Source organism: Larimichthys crocea, chromosome VIII, assembly GCF_000972845.2.
Source record: "Larimichthys crocea isolate SSNF chromosome VIII, L_crocea_2.0, whole genome shotgun sequence".
NCBI classification, from domain to species: domain Eukaryota; kingdom Metazoa; phylum Chordata; class Actinopteri; family Sciaenidae; genus Larimichthys; species Larimichthys crocea.
Genome location: NC_040018.1, coordinates 14947562 through 14968481, shown reverse-complemented (window position 1 = coordinate 14968481; position 20920 = coordinate 14947562). Strand labels below are relative to the sequence as shown.

The window sequence follows — 20920 nt, the reverse complement described above, 5'->3', positions numbered from 1 at the left end:
GTGTGTGTGTGTGTGTGTGTGTGTGTGTGTGTGTGTGTGTGTTTGTTTGTGTGTGTGTGTGTGTGTGTGTGTGTGTGTGTGTGTGTGTGTGTGTACGTGAGATAGAAAGAAAGAGACAGAAAGCTGAACTGAGATGGAGGAAATTGGAGAGGGACTGGGAGGAAGCAGGTTTTTATCACAAGGGAGTCAGTTTTGTCCCTGGGTGTGCAATGTGTATGATTGCTTTTGACACCATGAGGGAATACTAAATCTAATCTGAGCTCTGAATCTGTTTTAAACAGTGCAGTAAAAATCACCAACATAAGGAAAAACAATCTACTCTTTAAAGCTGAGATATTGAGGGGGCATTTTGGGTTAAGGTTAATTTAACTTACCTTGTTTGTTTGTTTTTTGTTGTTTGTTTGTCTAAATCTTTTTCCTCATACAGTATATTGATTTGAGTATTACGCATTCTCAGCTTTATTCTGCTTTCAGAATCATTCAACATTTCAGGAAACACACTTACTTTCTTGCAAATAGTTATATAAAAACTGATTCACTCAGCTTATCTTATCTGGGAAATATGACGCTACAGCCAGTGACAGTTACCTTAGCACAGCACAAAGACTGGGAATGGGCAAACCACTATCCCGGCTCTGTCTAATGGTCTAAAGCACCTCTAAAGCTCCCTGTTAGAGATTTAACAGTCAAGATATAGGATGTCAAAGTGTACATATGACACTATATAGTTTTAAGCTAAGTTATGTGCTAGAATACTATAAGACCAAAGTGCAAGGAGCAATAACGCACAAAGTACATAAACATCAATTTGCAAATTTCCAAATTTTAAAATGATCTTTTGTTCTTGTGTGTGTGTGTGTTCATATTTTCGGGGGACTGTAAAAAAAAAAAAAAAAAAATCCTGAAAAGCAGATAGTATATGCAATGACTAAGTTTTCCTTGAAGTTATTTTTGCTTCACGTAGGACGAAGTAAAGAGTGACAGTGATGAGAAAGGCGGGCAAGATTCGCCATGAATTCATTGGCATTTCAACTGAGGTAGTTTGCCTCACAGCCCCAAGGGCCCCCTGCCAGGAGTGCTGGAATAAACGCCATTATATAAGTAGACATGAAAGCACGCTGCATAAAATCCTGGGCTGGACCGCATTAATGTGCGCTGATGAATAAGCATGAGCGGTGATGTTAATACAGCGGTGAGCCTCAAGATACGAGCAGGGCCTGAGATTACAGCACTGTATTAAACGATGATGCAGAAATTGTTTAGCGTCATCACTTGATTTCTGTTTTTACATTTTTAGAAACAGATCACATGATAGGTTTCAAGCATTTCAAGATTTTTCAAAGTCAGTTTAGTGTTTAATATCCCTGGCGATAAGTTTGACAGCTGAATCCTGAAGCCTTTTCTATAAAGCTAGCAGTGCGTAAAAATTGGCGAAGGAGTGCCTGAGCTATAAATGCAAAGAGTGCAAGGACACACGTACCTGTGAGAGTCATTTCAAATATAACATCTCATTAATAACCTGTTGCGATTTTCCCCACCATCCTTCTCACGCACACATGCACGCACACACACACGCACACACACAATGAAGACGGATCAAAAGGTGATTGCCAGTGGGACAGGGGCTAATAAGATTTAACTCTGGTGTCTAATTTTATCTCCTCCCTTTGCTCTCTGAGCACTGATAGAGCACTGCTGCTGGACAGAAATACCAAACAGGTTCTTCCGACCCCAAATGAAGGACTGCAGGGGCCATTTGAGGAAGCCGCACTCTGTTAATTTCCTAACAACTCTCCATCTAAAACATTTCCATCATTGTCTTCTCCCTCCATAGAGGACTGGGCACTTTTGTCTCTGCACCCACCACAGGTAGCTGCGCTTCAATTTAATGGACTGTCATGAGGGTCTCCCTAAGGTGAACAGTAGCAGAAGAGGACATAATGCTTCCACATTTGTAGATGAAGGACTTTCCATTTTAATGTAAAGTGCACTCAGTAAAGAAAAAAGTACTTCCATTTTTGCTGTAGTTGTGATTTCATTTGGCAGATTTGTTGAGTAAAAACGAGAAAAGAAACTGACCGACAAGGATAATATTCATCTATCAAGACTGAAAATACAGTATTTCAAACAACTCTTACTTATTAGTGCTGCTTTGGTTATTTCAATGTGTCCTGCTGCACACCGCTCCCATGAAACTGAGCCACAACGCTGTCCTGCTTCTGCCAACGCCCGAGGCTACAGTACATTACAGCCCGTGATCCCCCTCGCTCTACAAAAATCCTCAGACTCTTTGTACTCCTCCTCTCTGCGCTGTAGGTGAAGTGGGGTGAAAGAAAGAGGGATGACAAAACAAGATCCACCGCACAGATAGAAAAGGGGAAGCTCTCCGTGACTGTTTGTTAGTGTTGTTTCCATGGAGATCGGTTAAAGTTCAGTTCAGTCTGTTGGTCGAGGACGAGAGATTTTGAAAGAAAACATTTTACAATAAGAAATGGGTGACTTGTACAAGAGATTATCCTCAGGGAGGCAAAACTTGTTTTTTTCCACGCCCTGCATTATTTTTTCAAAACATGACACCAACCAGACATAACTGATGTAGATTTGATATGGCACAAGCTCACCTCGACATGCACGTCATCCTGGCTGAAATGACAACCCCCTCAGTCATTACTTAGCTGTACTTTCCAAGCTGGAGTTTTCTCACCGAACTCTTAATTTGGACAAAATCATCCTCTCCAGACTTAATGGTCAATTTGATTTAATAATAAATAACTGGTGCCTTATAAGCCACTTTGTACACACATGCTTGCACACAAGCACACACACTTTTCCTCCTCCTCCTGTTTAAATCTGTCCCAACATCAATTTCACAGATAAACGTCTAGCAATAGGCAAGAAATGGATGTTGCCAAAAATTGATCCTGTGACTGCTCACACGTAAACGTCCTGAAACAAGCAAACAAGGGGAAAAAAAGGCTGTGAAATGAATATATTTTTCTACAACAGTTCCTAATAAGTGGCTTGCCCTTATTGAGGGCAGTGCAGTAGGCACAATGAGATGACCAGCAGTGCGTAAATGCACAGTATGAGCACGCCCATTTTTCCAGGTAGAGATTACAGTTTTTAAGCTCTACGCCAACATCAAAGTTTCCCATAAATTAACTGCATCACAACTGTGAACAGTACCAGGAAACAGCCACAGACCGTTTCTCAAAGCACGATATTTATCTCAGGACATCCTGTAAGTAAAAGATAATTTTCCTGAATATCTCTGCAATCTTTGAAGAAGGCGTTACAAGCTTTTACACCCCCGTCTTATGTAACACTTAATGGCTGACTGGATCTGATAAGGACTTTGCAGAATCTTTTTTTTTGGACATTTAAAAGGATAGTAAACTGCTGTTGAATAACTTCTCAGATGGAAAATAAAGTTGTTGTGTTAACTGAACTGTGTTGACTATTTTGTTTGTTCACATCGACTGCATGACAAAATGCCAAAAGTGTCAGTTCAGAAGTGACAGAAAAAGCCTTTCAAAAGTGTAATGTTTCGACATGTGGGTTTCCGTTTTGCACACAACCAGGACATGCATGCATGCTGCATTATGTGATACACAGTCAATTGTTTCACACTACTCTGCAGTAATGCACCAACAACCGGCAAAGTCACGGAAGAATAAGCCTGCCTGAAAGGAAACATGGATGTAAACAATGTATGACTTGAATCTTAAAGAAATAGTAGCTTTGTTTTATTAGGAATGAAATTTAGTCAGGACCTTTGTAAGACCTCAAAGATGCACACAGTGAATTTTTGCGAGACAACAATCAATGTAAGACAAACAAAAACTCCACAGGGCACTTTTAAGCTGCTATCTGCGAAATGGTCGCAGTGAAACAAGTTAATGAAACATAAGGTGCAGCTTGTCCTTGCTTCTTAAATCATGGCTGTTTGGTGTATTACGCAAGTAATGCCCTGAGAATAATGAGCAAACATTAATCAGTATGGTGCTCTTTTATTTACAATGAAGCTGAGTGAAAATACTGTCAACAACAATTAAGTAAAACTGAAATTAGCTAAGCAGTGAGTCTATTTGAGAGAAACTGGATTGGGTTTTCAATGGGCCATCAAGGCTTATTTTACCTCCATTCTCTAATGTTATGAAAGAAAATCAACATAGGCGTCACAGGCAAACTGGGTCCAGCTGCAGACACTGCTGCTGCCGCTCACACCGTAATGCTTTGCATCCCCCGATCTGATATTGATGTGCTCATTTATGCGGGTGAATGTCGATCAACAAAATTATTCATAATTTCCATTCCCTGGGCAGCATGAACAAATAAGCTCTTCCAACCAAATAATTCAGCAATCGGGAGAAGATTCTGAATGCCGTTACAACACAGAATTATTCATAGTAGACAGCAGCATGGCGCAAAACAACTCAAGGCTCATTTACATTATGAGAATGAAAAGCAGTCACTGCCTTGTCAAGGAACATTAGACTCATGTGATACGGTTGCCTTTATTTCAGCTCCCATGTCAAATTAAGTGCTGTTGGGTCCGGCACAAAAATGATATCAATCACACGCTCGTTCCAGACAGTGGAGAGTATATAGACAGTGTACTGCCTTGCATATTATATGTGATGCTGGCACAGAAAACATCCCGATCAAGTCCTACATCAATACACTTTATATAAAATAACACGAGTGGTGAGAGAGCTCTGCGTGCAAGATGAATTACAAAAAAAGCAATTATGAGCACAGTATCCATCTCCCTCAATTGACTAACTTCAACGTCCACGACCACTTTAAGACGCGTGCCAAGTGTGTATCTCTGAGCTGAGCTATGTCTTGTTGGTGTACGTTTCAATCCAACAATCTTTGGAGCCAGCTGTTTTGTAGAGATTGAAGTTCCCATAAAAGAGATACAGATAATGAATTCTTACAGTTTGGAAGAGGCAACTGTATGCTTGACCTGATTTGATCAATTATAATTCACAGATGTTCATTTTTGCAGGTGTTTCGTCATTACAGCACTGTTTGGATGTTGTGTTGTGCAGAGTGTGTGTTGGACACAGTAAGTAGTAAGTACAGTAAACTTCATCCATTCTATGTGCTCATGTTGTTTTCTTTCAAAGACACCTTGGAAGGACAAATCAATTCGCAATAACGCCATGAGAAAAGTCACAAGTGTGTTTGGCACAGGTCTAAATGGGATACTCTGAAAAGATGGCCATTAAACAGCATGGCATGGCAGAGACAACTGCACTGTTGGATTGGTCCGCACGGAAACAGAATGTGCTCCACATCGTCCGAGTGCTTTTCTCCATCCCCACCTCCTTCTCAATCTCACTCTCAGCAGGTGAGCATGAAAACAGTGGAGCCACACATAACACACATTGCTTGGTACCGGCAGTGACCTTACAACAGCATCAGTTCATCCTGTGGATGTGTTATTTTTCCCCAGAGGCAACTTTGATCGTCACAGCCTCAACATAGAGACACACAAATAGAACTCAAATCAAAATCTGAAACTCAATCGCCCCCGCTGTGCAAAGTACGCAATCACACAACATCCTAATACTACACACAGCTAAAACTGAAAACAACCCACACATAGAGCTAAATGGTAGGCTATGCCATGGTTAACACACACTGGGAGAACTGTGAGTGCTCAAGACAATGGAGCATGATATAACACACATCTCTCAGCCACTGCAAACCTTCTGCTTGCCACAATTAACACTTTTATGACAGTGATTCAATGTGAACACTGACCTATAAATCCCAACCTACCTGTCGGGCTGCTGTTAAAGTCCCTCCACACTCACTGTCCACCCACGCAGCTGTTTTCTCACTTACGTTCAGAGCTTTTCTCAAGACTGTGTGAGCGTGTACGGCACGCGGTTGACAGCTCCCTCGCTCTCCTGTTAGCTTTGTTGCTTTTGTATGAGTGAGATGATTTACATTGTTATCGGTTCGCAGAGTTTGGGGACCTCAAGTTATTTCAAGCTAACTAAGGTAATTAGTCATACTTTGAAAAATAAAATGTAACTGAACTTAATATAAACAGACCTATGTCACTACATCCTCAGGCAAAACATCTCAGTGATTTCTGTGAAGTATTACAAATAAGAGTATTTAATAAAGAGAAATTAAACTTTGAGTTGAGTGTATATAGTATATTTAATGATAACCGTATTGCATGCCTTAATTTCTTAGAACTTTATGCAGGGCTGGTAAAAATTATTTTTATTGTTTTGTTTGTAAAATGCTGTCACATGTTACCCATAATTCAATACAAGATTACTATAATTTAACAGACACAGCATAAAATGTTCAGTATTTATCCAAACAGTTTCATTCATTTTTGATTAGAGGATTGACTAATCAACTAATTGATGAAATGACTATTTATTTAAAGCAACATTGTGTAACTACCACCAGATTTAAAATCATTTTGATGCTACACTGATTTGTTATCAGGTGAACTTGGAAAAGTTGTTAACTCACTAGTTTTAGATCATAAGAACACCAGATCTTCCATAATGTTTCTTTAATCTTATTAATTTATATGGTAACATTTTATATGCTTCATATTCTAAAAGTTATTTATGATTTGTATGGAAAAATGTAAAAGTAAATATCACAAAAGCCACAATTGTAGTGGAGTAAAACACATTTTTCCTCTGATAGGAATGTAGTGTAAAATGGAAATACTCAAGTTAAATACAGGTACCTGAATACAGTACTTTAGTTATGTACTAGCACTGCCCACAGGGACACTTACAGGGAAAGGAAAAAATAAGCCTTTTCTTGTTAGCTCAAAACAAAGATACGATGATCAATAAATACTTAAAAAAACAAGTTCAGTCACGCGAACGATTACCCAATATACTGACAAATCACACACTTGACCCTGTTTGATGTTGACATAAAATAGTGTCCTGTTCTTTGTCCTCCCGGTTTCTCAGTAAGTGTATGTGTGTGTCCTGTGGTGGCATTTCAGGTCACAGTGCTCCACAGAGGGGAACATTCCTTTCTCTTAAAGAGTCTGCTGCGTTCTGAAGCTCTGAACACACAGACCGTATCCATCTGACTGCCACAATGCTGGATTCAGCACTCTCTCGCTCTGCCCAAACCACGCTGCTGCATGGCATCTGGACAATGGCAGGAAAGCCGACCACAAACATTTCCTAGAGTCATCGACCTGATGCTGGGTCCTTTGAAGATTCTTAGACTCCGTGTTCAACGTGTTATTTATGGAACGACATGCAGATTTTGATAGGATTACTAAAAATGTATAATAATTATCCATTTTGGGAGAAATATGATTACTGCGGTAGAATGACTAAAGTTCCTAGAAGTTTCTATCTTAGTGTGTAATTGTGTCTATCCATACAACAATACATGTTTCCTGTAAACTAAAAGGAACGAGTCACATCAGTTTCTGATGTAATAGTATGCTGGAACAACAAAAAAAATGAAGAACAGTCCCAAAATAGACGAACAAGCCGACCTGGTGCCAAAATAAGGATAATAAAAGGTTCCAGACTGTTATGTGTGCGTGAGGGTGGGCGAGGAGAGAGAGACAGAGGGGGAGAGAGAGATTCTTTCATAAACAGCTAGTATTATAGGTCTGGAAAGCAGTGGGAGGCTGACTGTTTTCTGTGGACTAAACACTGAACCCACTTGTTGGGAAGAGCTTAACTCAGCACAGGACTCAGCTCTTTCCAACGCACCATAATTGCAGCTCTCCTGGTTTACTTTGTGTATTGGAAAGTCAAGGAATGGCAGCACTAGACTCCGAGGGAAACCTGCGAGTATCTCCACTGAGGGGAACGAGAGCCGAAGTCATCTGGACCAATGCCCTGGGAATGAGAGCGAGTCACTGAGGCTCACCAACTATAGCCACCACAGTATCCTGTCCAAAACATTGGTAACATTCCCTGAGCTGAGCTGAGGCAGCTTCCAGAGAAACAGATCCAAGCAGATGGACACTTCTCACAAAACAACCTCTTCAGTCTTTCCGATGCAGTTGGTTTCCTGCACATAGTGGTGAATACGGCAGGAATATGGACATTTCAGGGTTGTGAGAGTTCTCGTATGTGTATAACATTTATGTTTACAGCAAAATGTCTGCTCTGCTGAAGTTTGAATAAAGCAATAAAGGCAGCATTTCCTAATTATTTTCAAATGTGTGTAAATTACCATAATGGACATGAAATGTGTGGTCATGATCTCACTTTTAAAACACATGTCAGCTTGAGTATCAGTTCCGTATGAACACCTTCTATAAATCAGTTAAAATCACACACAGTTGGAGCTGCACAGGCATTAAAAAGGCACTTAAACTGTGAAATAAGTGCAAGATTTATCAAATTTCAATAAAGTAACTCCTAGATAATGATAACCTCTAACATTCATCTCGTTCTCCTATCAGAAGTTTTAATATTGTAATCTTTAATTTATGGTTTCCTGTAATCATCTCTGTTTATTCCAGTAATCGGTGTTAGTGATGTGGGTGATATCATCATCACATTATGTAAAATGTTTGTTGTTAATTAACTTTTATCCTGTATAAATGATTTTAAATAGTGTGTGCAAAGCAGAGGAATCAAGTTCATTAAGTCTCACTTTCATTAGTTTAGTCATTAGTCAATAAGTTGTTCAAAGAGAAGTTGATTAATACCTTAGGTCAGTGTTTCTCAAACTTTATGCACCATGTACCTCCTTAGAATAGTCAGCTCTGCCATGAAAACACAGCAGTGCTCACGGATTATTTTCTTTATAGAATAATGTGTTTTTAAATTCATTTAATTAAAAAAAAAAAAAAAAAAAAACAGAGATTCTTCCAAGTACCACGATACAAAGACAGCCAGTGCCTCGGGTCATTTATAAAGCTGAAAACATTTGCTTCCTCTTTCCAAAATATGACAATTTCTTGCTTTTATTCATTTTTTTTATTCTCGTTGTAAATTTAATGTTTTGGGGTTGTCAGTGAAATAAAGCAAACGATATCACTAAATATCATTTTATAGATGGATTTAAAAAAAAGTTTAATTAGTAGGATAGGATAGGATTCCCACACACACACACACACACACACACACACACACACACACACACACACACACACACACACACACACACACAGGAGAAATTAACTTGTTACAGCAGCTCACATATACAATACTCATAAATAAGAAATATATAGAAAAAAATATAAGATATACTTGAAATATAAATATAAAATAAACACTTAATATTACTGCAATACTGACTTAATGTAAATCAAGTCAAAGATAATCCCATTTTTTCTCAGCATAAACAAACATCACACAGTAACTGCAGTGTTCCTTCCATCAGCCAACAGCTATGTTGGATTGATACTAATACAATATAATGTATTAGTATCAATCCAACAAACCCCCACAGGTAAAAAAAAAACCAAAACAAAACAAACTGTATAAGGCATCCAATTCAGTCAGCGTGGCTTCAGTCAGCAAAATCATCTCACACACACACACAATAAAAGAGATGAGCTCCGTCTTCAACAGCAGGCATCCAGGGATTCAATTTCACAAACATCTGATGAGGTGGGGGTAAGGGGGATGGGACTGCAACTCATTGATGCATAGCTTACATCAGCAATAAAATATTAATGAACACTCACTCAAACACACCAACAACGATACTGTACACAGACATAATAAATCCCACTTCCTCTGCAACATGGATGATGGCCCAGAAAGAAATCCAGTGTTTCAGAGCTGGCGTCACTCGAATGTCAAGCTCAAACTCGCCTTTTTTAACCTTAAACTTTAAGGACTTCCACTGAAAAACTGAGGAACAGAGAGACACCTGATAAAACAGATGATAGAACATCTTGGAAGAAAGAAAAAAAAAAAAAAAAAAAAGGACATTGGTTTAAAAAATGAAAATAACCTCTTCCACGAGTGCATTTAGGAGCTGTTTCTGCAGAGTTGGCAGGTTACCAAAACATTACTGGAAACATTCAAAAACAAATAAGCACCTACTCAGAGCGCGGTGCTGCAAAGGAGGAAACAGCCTGCTTCATGACTGGAAGTGCTGAGAAGCACTGAGAAAATGAATTTAAAAAGGTGCAAGAGAGAGTGAGGTGTTTGTTTGCTTTACATTTTCAACTGCCACTTTGTGCCGGACAATATTTTGATACGATTTTTCTTTGAATGTGGACTAATCATGCGAATAAAAGCAACTGTATCATGTTGAGATCATCTGGCTGAAGACGAAAAGGCTACAAACTGGCAAGAGAAATAAGAGATGTTCCTTAGATCCAAAGACTGAAATGCACTGGCAGGGACACAAAATGTACAAGGTATGTGTGTTTAAACTGTACACCATGTACATCACAACAAAAGAAACAGCATAATTCTCACAAATTATTTCAAATGTGATCCTCATGCCGTGCAGCAGCAGTAGCAGCACACAGCCTCTCAAATAGAAACCTGTTTTTCCACCCCAGGCAGTCTTGTGTTGCTGAACCAACTCTATAAGTGATAACGACACCTGATCTGAAATCTAAATCCAGCATCTCTGCTACACTGCAGCACAACCAAACAGCTCAAAACTGAGCTCTGTTACAACTTAGCAGGACTCTTGTTACAAAGAAGGAAGAGAAAAAAAAAAAGAAAAAAAAAAAAGAAAAGAGAAACCACTTGCAGCCATCATAAAAAGGAAAGAAACTCCACCCATACGCTGCATTCCTCCCCCGCGGCCTTCCTCCATTAGGATAGTTAGAGGCTTCTAAACGTTCACCTCATTGTTTTCATTGTAAAAAGGCTTATCAGATCTAAGCCCTTACCCTTTTTAAATTGCACCACAAGCAGCCGCTCCGCCTCCCAGGTCAGCCTGTGTGTGTGTGTGTGGACAACGTGAGGAAGGGAGGCTTGGTTAGACTTAGCATCTCGTCCTTGTTATGTGCTGCATGACATGAGATACAAGCCAAAACAGAGCCACTGCCACAGACAGATCAGTTACCTCTAACATAGCGTTGAACAATGTGGCTCGCCACAGCTGCCAGCAACTTAACACTCTGTTAGACCCGGAGTGCCTCATGTGAAAGTAATCATTTAATGAGAAACCATGAAGGACGAATGCATTAATAGATATGAATCCTGTGTGAATTCATTTCTTCACTTTTCCCATAATAAACACATCCACACCTGGAAGCCGCCTAGTTACGAGCACAGTCTTATCTCATGGCCACTGAACAGATGGGTGAGTGCATTGTTTAACGGCCCCATGAATTGGCTTCCTTCCGTAGAGTGATGCGTTTCCCCCGCAGATTTATAATGTTAGTGCAGGGATCAAATTCATGACCTGCTTCTCTAAGCTTACGCTTTCTTTAGCGTACTCTCCGGCATCCTAACGGACGACATTAAAAATTCACCAACAGTCTTTTATTTGGGTCCAACTGTAAACACTTGATATTGGAATTCAATAGCTTTTTTTTAAACGTGTTATTCCTAGCTTTCAATTTGGCATTTCAGCTTTGTTTGATAATTGATTAATAGCAAAATAACAGGAAACAGGGGAGAGGAGTTTGGGTGAAAAAACAAAGGTCCCAGGCCAGAACTGAACCAGGGACGTCGCAGCATCAGGATTGTAACATAATATGTTACCTCTAGATAGCAAAGAAAGTAAGAGTCTACACTGCCCATCTAAAATTAACCATCTAACTTGCTGTCTGTCCATGTTACTATACTTTGGGGCTGTAACTAAAGATTACTTTCTTTATTGATTAATCTACTAGTCTATGACATGTCAAAATTTTCAAAAAAAGACAACTTCCCTAAACCCACAGCTGAAGCTTCAAATATGTTGTTTTGTAGCAAATTATCAAATTTAGGAGGCATGGAGTGTTTTTCATGCAAAGCCTTTTCTTTGTTTTTTGTTTTGCTGAAATGACTAAAATAATTATTATTTTTCACCTGTTGCAGCTATTTAAATTGTTTTGTCTCGAACGTTTCTCATCATCTGAACGTGTGAAGACTTTTTATCTCCTGTTTTTGTTTTGTTAGAAAAACTGAGAAAAACTGTGACAATCAAAAGTTGCAGCCTAGTGCCAACTATTATTTTTAAAACACATGAACAAAACAAAAATTTCAGTACTGACATTCTTCAAATAACTCAATCTTCTGAGTGTGTGTGCGTGCATGTACATGTGGGCATGCTCAATTTTAAAGAGAGGTGCCTGTCCATGTATTTTCACGTCCCCTCAGCACATCTGGCTCTTGTTACAGCCCCTGTGACCTGTGTGTGGTTCTGCTCCATCCCAGCCCCCATCGCTCCTCTGTGGGAGAGCAGAGTAATGACTGAGTGCTGCTGCAGTTCCCAGGACCCCTGGCGATATGGCTGTTCACTCCTTTGCTCTAGGCTGGATACGGCCTCCTGCTGACCGGTTTGTTATTTTTTTCCCCGTCTTTGTCTTCAGAATAATGTTTTTTCTTAAAAAGAGAACGAGTGAAACCAGTGGTGGCCTCAGCCAGACATGTATGTCATCCTCAGGATACGTCTGCAGAAACACTGATTCATGCACTGCTTTTGTCTTCTGAGGATGTTGGCCTTTGGTACTATCACTGCGGGTCACAACACTGGCTCTACAAGATAGCAATTATTGGTTTGACTCGATGTGGTGTCCTTTTGATTAATAACCTAAAAACCTAATCTAAAAAGATAAACACACGCAGGGTCACAAAATGTTACCAGCCATATTGAAAATACTAACAAACGGAGCAGAGGGAACAAATTCGTTTTTAATGAAAGGTGGTTATCAGCATCAGATATCATTATCATAACTTGCGTAACATGCGCACATCTAGGATGTAATTATAATGTTTTGCACAAACATGATGTTGCATTAGTATTCATATGATATGCAAGCTACAAACGCATGCTGCCTGAAAATGTTGCAACTAAAGGAGTGGCCAGAAAATCCCATATATCATAACATCTGGAACATTCAAGGACAATAAGTAAGTCTTAAAAAAGCATCATACTTGGACATAGTTAAGATCAAAATGGCAGATTTTCTCCCCACATTCCGATATAACACCTTTTACGCATACAAATAACACGTTGAAAAAAGTGGATCTTATGAGCTTAAGACAATTCTCTGGTTGCCCAACTTGTTTTGCAGCTGTAAGAAGTGTGTGGGCGTGAATCTATTTTGTTCCATGACTCCACGAAACTGCTACTGATGGATGATGACATGCAGACTGAAGCACTGCTCAGTACTCATTTCTCCTTTTTTTAAGCTTGTTTTCTTTTTAAGTTTTTACAAAAGTATGCCGATACTGAGTAAAATATTAATACATTCAGCTTTTAAAAAATGCAGCATACACCACTGGCACTGTCTTTAGCTTGCACTGCAAAAAACACACAAAAAAGCTCAATCTATGAACAGAATATGAATGAGATGTCACAGTCATGACCAAATCTAGTGGGTTTAATACTGTAAGTTAAGTTAAAAAAAAAGATTTCCTCTGTAAAATGCGTTACAAAGATTTTTGTAGGCAGATTTCCGATTAATCACTTTACTTCAACCACTGTTTTTGTTGCCATTTTCATGTTATAAAATAACTAAAAGATAAAAGAGGAATGTTTTGTGTAGTTTGAAAATTCAGATATGATAGATGATCAAAAATATTATCCTAATACATTGTGTCTGTGAGACTGCACTGTGTCGGTCATGGTTTTGGATTTAATTTCAGGTACATTGGCTCCTTCGTCTCAACACAGAAGTCTTCAGCTGAGCACACAGGGGTATAAGTCAATCTCTGCAGGTCATTAACTTCTGAAGAAGAGCAGCTGAGGTGAAGTGAGATCTGGGTCTGCTTCATGAGAGAGAGGTCGAGGTTTGTGGAATGAAGGGTAGCTCTCTCTTGACAGCAACAGAGAGACCTATGGCTCTGCAGAGGCACCACCCTGCTAATGATCAACCGTACGGAGATGAGAAACGATACATTCCTCTCTGGATGAAAAGCCTGGCCTCTTTATGAGTCCGTACTGAATAAGGGCCTGCATCCGACAGTTCTGACTGTGGACTGTGTTTGCAGCGTTATCATTACTGCACTTCAAAGAAGCAGCATCTCTAAAGGGACATGCTACACTGCCTCCATAGGGCTACACACTCCAGTAGAGCCATCAGCTCTCATTGGCTAAAGTAGGCCAGAGTCATAGACTAGTGCATTAAAGATTAATGAAGATATTGCACAAGTAAACCAGCTGACAAAACATGCTAAAGCATGATCAAATATTTAGAGGTGGCAATTTACAGTACATATCTGGTGTGTTTGAGCCACATGTTTGACTCAAGGACCCTGGAAAGGCCCCCAGGGTAGTAACATATCATGGATGAATAGAAACGGTGATGCTGGCTCAATAACCGGTTTCAAATTCAATAGTTTGTGTGTGATGTAGCCTATACATCATGTACGATGAAAAATGGCAAATGGTGAGGGCAAAATCAGCACAAAATGTAGAAATATTGCAAAAATGTTCTTAGGCTAGCTCTGGGTGTTTTCTTTTGTCAATAAAGGAAGTGTTTAGCTTATAGCGATGAAAAGGCATTCATCATATTCACAATGATTAAGTGCTGTTTGCTCCGAAGGCTAACTTTAAATTATCCGTTCACCACATCTCCCAGATATATTAAATGGGCTGTGCTCCCCTAGTTTATGGCTCCCTTTGTGTTTACATTAGAATATCATAAAGCACCTTTTTTTCCACCATCAGGGTATAAAATATTGCAAATATTAGCTGACATAAATAAGCAATAACCTTCTCAATATTAATTAATTCATGAAAGGCTAGTTCCATTTTTCATGTGGGTGTTCATGGCAGTGTCAACTGACATGGCTGCATTTTCGCCACAGAAACCTTATTAGTCATCTCAGAGTAGCTGCTGGGGAAAAAGGGGGGAAAAAAAAAACACTATTAAGTGACAATTTCTGTGACATTTTAAAAAGTTCATTTCACAAAAGACTAACAAAGAAGTGGATTTACCCCTGATAGGGCTTTATGAAAGTGTTGATGCTTGTCCTGGTTCTGGCAGATAAAGTTGTGTTTGGTGGCAATGGAGCAAAAAGGTGGAAGCACCGGTGTGGGATTGTATAAATCATGCAGTGACGCTGCTTTCGGCTTCTTCGCCCATCATATTTTCTCAGAAGATTTTCCAGCAAATTTGTTCAACCCTCCCATTTCCCCCGCAGTTAATTGCTTCACTTCTCCAGAGTCCAATTATGGACTCCATACCTTCAGCCTCTCATTTCTAAGGTTTTTCCAATTCACACCGCTTGTAACTTGCAATGAAGCTTCAACTCAGAGAAGGGTCAGAAATAATTTAGCTCTTATTAGACAGTGCAGAACCAGCAGTTTAGGACACCCTCTAAATTGAGGTGTTGCAGTTTATATAATTACATCTCTGGTTACCGCGCATGTAACATAGTTGCATGGCCTTTGCAACAATGCCAGCTGGCGACCTTTGCGCACACTCTCCCAACATTTCCTGTTCTGCTATCTAATAAAGGCAAAAAAAAAAAAAAAAGGCCAAGGATAATCTTTATACAAAAAAAACTGTAAAATTATTTAACTGAACAAACACAATAAATTGAACAGTTCGATACTGACAACATTGGTTAATAGATAATAAAACAAAGAGAAACTACTTAATAATTAATGAATGCGATGCGAATGGGGTGCGAACTCTGAAATGATGTTACCAAAAATACTCATCTGAAAGCAGGAAAAGCTGGATACTTATTACACCACATAATATCAATATCAAGGCATTTATAAAGATATTGTAATATCTGATAGTGCAAGGCCCTATGGGGAGATTTTATTTAAAGCAGCTTGTAAAAAAAATACAAGGGAAAACCAACCAAATGTGGAAGGAATAGATTAGGAGTTCATTTTCTCCACCATATCTTTTGAACTACTAAGAAATTGAAGTTCTTACAGAGGGTGCATTTAAGTGCGCTGCTGTGTCATGAGTTACAGATAGGAGAGTGTCATCTTGTGTATTTCATCAGACTTGGAGATAATATCCATCTATTTTGCTCCTTCTTTAATCTTGTGCTGAACAGAATTTTAATAATCTTCATAAAAGGGTCTAACCACTTCAGACAGAAGGAAAGAAATCAGCACATTAGATAACAGAAATAGGCCAAGATGGTGCCATGGAGTACAGTGAGGGCATAGTATGCCAAATACAATCCTCCCTCACATGCAATGAAGGCAGTTGGCCTCCAAATAGAGCACCCGTATGAACACAGCGGTTTTTATCCTCCACTGGCAACAGAAACCACTGTTCACAAGAAGGGAAATGACACGCTTCTGAGAAACATTTTACTTTGAAGTAAGGACAGGAATAGATGACTTATTTATCTAATCACCTTTTTTTTTCCTTCCACCTCTTGGTTGTGAGAAATCATAGATGTCTTCTGAGAAAAACAAGAGATTTATTTCCAAACATAATGTCCCCTACATTTTACAGATTTTGTTTCATGAGTTCAACCACAGAACCAAACACTTCTTTGCAAAGAGATAATGAAAACACCAGAAATCTGTTTTATATTCAGGAAGAGGAAGCAGGAAACAAAAAGGTTTTACTGGAATGGTACTAGTGACACTCTCCTCATGCCATACTTGCAAACTACACAAGCTCTGTGCAGGACGATTTACCTTCATCGTGCTGGAAACTAAAGTTAAAATATTGTTGAAACTATGATATTGCAGCTTTACTATTCTATAAGACGGAAGAGATGGTCAGTTGTTGACCACAACTGATCAATTTTTAAATGACTTTAATCTTGTGGCCGTTTGATCACATTCACAAATAAAACTATAACGATTTTTAAGGTTTATTTAACGTGTCAGTCCTTCTCAAATCACGTCTTACTGCTAACGGCAATCGCTCTAATCCCATTTCATTATTTATTTACATACCGGCATAATGAAGGTGCAATTGAAGCAGACGTAGCACAAAAAAAATTTAAGTTCCCCTTGAAAACCTGCAGTGAAAGTCTGATGATGTGAGCAAGACAAGGTCTTTAAAATGTAAAATAACCATCCGGAGATGCAAGTTGGCAGTTAATACCCATTTAGCAGTGTGCGAGTCAGCCGTTTCTTAATTTTATTACTTGAACTTAATTTTAATTATTCCCCTTGTTCTAAAATGGCCTTATAATCTAGAAGTAGAGTCAAAGTGATAAGTGTAATCCATTTGCACACCACATCACAGCCACCTTTTACTTTTAGAACAGAGCACTTCAGATCAGGTATATTAGTATTAATATCCCTTACTGGCATCAAATACTGCATCTCTTTTAAGAGGAGGAGACAATAAAAAAAAAAACAGAAGGACTTTCAAAGCCATATGACAAAAAGGATGGTGCAAAGAGGTGGCGTAACTCAACTTAGACAGTTGCTGCACTTAGAGTGCATCAGGGTTTTACGTGATTTGCAGCCGTCAGACACTGTTGCCTTAAAGTTTCCTCACTGAAAAACGTCCAAGACCAATCTCACTGTCACACCGGCTAGCACGCTTTGATTGATTAGTAGTGACAGAAAAAGGAATAGGCTTCGAGTGACTTTTGGCCGCAGACATGCCAAACCAACCTTAAAGACATAGCATCAACAAAGACGGACAGATGCATCACATCAGTCCCTGCTTCCAATCTTTAAAACATAACATCAAAGAAAATAAGGTAGCAAACCATTTTCATATCACATAGCGTTTAACAGGAACTACTTCTGCTGCACAAAAACGTATAAGAAACCACGCTAAATGGTTAAATTCAACAAGATGAACAACCACTTGGAAAGTAATTTAACCTGCTGAATTAAACAAAAGCATCCTAATGGCGAAAAGAGCCACACTGTCAAAAGACAACAGACAGCCACAGATAACAGCCCAACAACACCCGAAGGACGCCTGTTTGCATGATGATGAGGATTTTCTGCTTGAAAATTATAATCTTTGGAATTTGAACTATTGTTTGGACAACAGCAGGTATTTAAATACATCACTTGTTGAATTGAGCATTTTTCACTACTTTCTGACATTTTACAAAACAATTCTCAATAGAAATAGATTAAAATATCACTAATTATTCATTACAGCCCTTACTTTAACAATCACATAATTAAAACAGCAGTAAAATTTATTCTGCAGTTTGAAGCAACAACAAGGAGTTCTCATCATCAAGAAAATGTGAAGGAGAGGTGCAGTGTATAGTACAGCGTAAGTAGGTTTTATGATGTGTTGTCCTTAATTGCTGTGCTCACAAAAATATGCAATATGTTCCATGTGTAATGATGGAGGAGTTCAAAATCTGCGTTTAGGTTTTTGTGTGTATGGATGGCATAGTGTGAGGAGAATGAAAACAACCATCATCAGTGCTGTAAAACCTGCCCAGCTGCAGTCTTTGATCCTCCCCTCAAGCTCTCCTGCCTAATTCCAACATCTGCACACACCAGCAGAGTCAGACACAGAGCTTCATGCACAGCCCCACAGCTCAGACTCGCCATGCCTGGCCACACAGAGCTCACAAAGCAACTCTCATTTCTCCCCCATCAGCTGCAGGCTGAACCAAAAAAAAAAAAAAACAGACTTAACAGATTTGTTTGTTCCCAGCTTTGAAGTAATATCTTTATTATAATCAATAAGAAGTGACGTAACAGGACTGCAGTCAAGCTGGTGATCACTTGTGGTTATAGCTCACCTTTCAGAGTTAATGAACCGAAAGAATGTGTTGAGAACATGCCGAGGGCTTAACAGATGTGACTGCTCTGTGTCATTTACTCTGAGGTTTATCATGGCGATGTCATGTTGTCAGTTCTCAGACTGTATGTGTCCAACAGAAAACCTCCTGAAGTCAGTGTCCGAAGCAAGTCAGCATAATTGTGGCTGCCACTAATGATTATTTTCATTATCAGTTAATCTGTTGTTTATTTTCTCAAATACTGAATGAAGCATTTGGTCTCCAGAATGTAAGAAAATAGTGAAAATAGTTTCTCAAAACAATGTCTTTTATTTTTGTGCAGCCAACAATCCAAAAGAGACCACAAAATATTCAAATTTGAGAAGGTGGAATTTCTTACTTTAAAAATGATACATCAGTTATGAAAATTATTCCAAAGTCATCTTCTCGGTTAACTAATCAGCTCTAACCTCTGCTGTGGCAAAAAGGCCCGGGCAGCAGAAGGTTCACGGCTAATCTTGATATTTATCTAAACTGATGGACTTTATTATTCTGCGCCTCATTGTAACACCACAGGAGCCTCCTCGAGCAGAAAAATAACCTCCACATGGACAAAGCCGCTCTTCTCTTTGGCAATGAATAGGCATCTGTCCCATGAATTTCTGTTTGATACTTCAAACTGACTTTTTCATTTGGTGCCAGCAGGCCAACACGTGCACATTAGGCCACAGGTAATGACTCAATGCCTTAGCAGCACAAAATGGTTTCTGTGATTATTTCTACAGAGCACATTACAGGTCAGGTCAGGCTTTTTTTGGCTTCATTTCCTTGGTGATGTGGTGGCTCTTAACTGGACACCCCCCCAGCACAAAATGTCTGCTCGATCGGGGATCTAACTTATGAAACAGGTTTAATAAGAAGAATACCTTGTGTAAAAACCAGGCACATCTGTTTTTACTTGAGTCCGTGTTGCAGATTTGAGAGAGCTCAAGGCATTACTAAGCATTTATCCGGCTAACTTTAAGCCAGCTTCATTAGACAGGCCCCTGTTTTTTTCCATCTTAAATACTGCGTCAAGATTAACTCGTCAAGATAGCTCTGGACAGACAATAGTCCATTTCCCCTCCTTCAGAATATCATAAAATGGTTTTAAGCAAGTTGCTGAGATCAGCCAAACCACACAGCTCCTCGTCTCTGGGACACAGTTTGGTAAGTACATGGGTGTAATTGCTTGTCTGGATTCCTCGCTGTACATGAGCAATACATAGTTTGGGGATTTAAGTGTGTAGGATTACTCATTAGTCTGCATGCTGTGATTCAGAGCACAAATAACATTCCTGGTCATGACCAGTGAGACCATATGGTGCAAAACAGAACATGGTTCCCTGGAAAAGTGGTGATACAATGGAATGAAACATCTGCATGCTGAGCCTCTGGTTGTCTGTCTGTTTTTCCTTTTTCTTTTTCAAATGGACATTTAGCATGAAAACTATCCTCACATTCCTACAACTATAGTTTGTGTATAAACCTCAATCAGAGCTGTGTCACACCTACTATAATTAAAAGGTCTAAAGAGCTATACTGTGCAATCCGTAAATTACAGCTTTACAATTTCAGTGCATTTTCCTAACAACACGTTGGGAAGAACAGATGATCCTAAAATGTTGCTCAATGTCACGAATTACATTTGAAGTACTTGATCACTGATAATCAGTGACTACAACGTCAACATCTGCGAGCTTTTCCCCAGCTGTCATGAAAGATTAGCTCAACTGGACACATATTTATATACTGGCATACACATTTAAAGAGTTTGCGGTTGACACCAACAGCAAAACAGATATTCATCTCCCAAATTGTGCTGGTAAAAAGCCAAAAAAGCACTTTTCTTATAGTATTGAAATTACCTGTGCCTCTCCTATCAGGATAAGTGGATTTGGAACACTTAGAAGATTTGGGTTCTGAATAGTATACACGATTAAGAAGATCTTAATTATTTAAACCACTCTTGTGATGACTCTAAACTTATTTAAGTTTAATCCAACTCCTATAGATTTACAGTATTATTTTTGCTTTCAGTTTAAATTTTTACAATTTGACTTGAGCTCTGTGACTAATTGGTGCATCAGTTCATGCATCATTTGTGGTATTTGGAAATTTTAACGGTTTTG

The 20920-nt window shown here is 39.1% G+C and overlaps 1 protein-coding gene across 4 annotated transcripts in view; it reads right to left on the bottom strand.

Moving 5' to 3' along the window:
• furina (furin (paired basic amino acid cleaving enzyme) a) overlaps positions 1-20920 on the bottom strand; it is a 75717-nt gene that overhangs the window by 47380 nt on the left and 7417 nt on the right. The gene's annotated exons all lie outside the window — the stretch shown is intronic.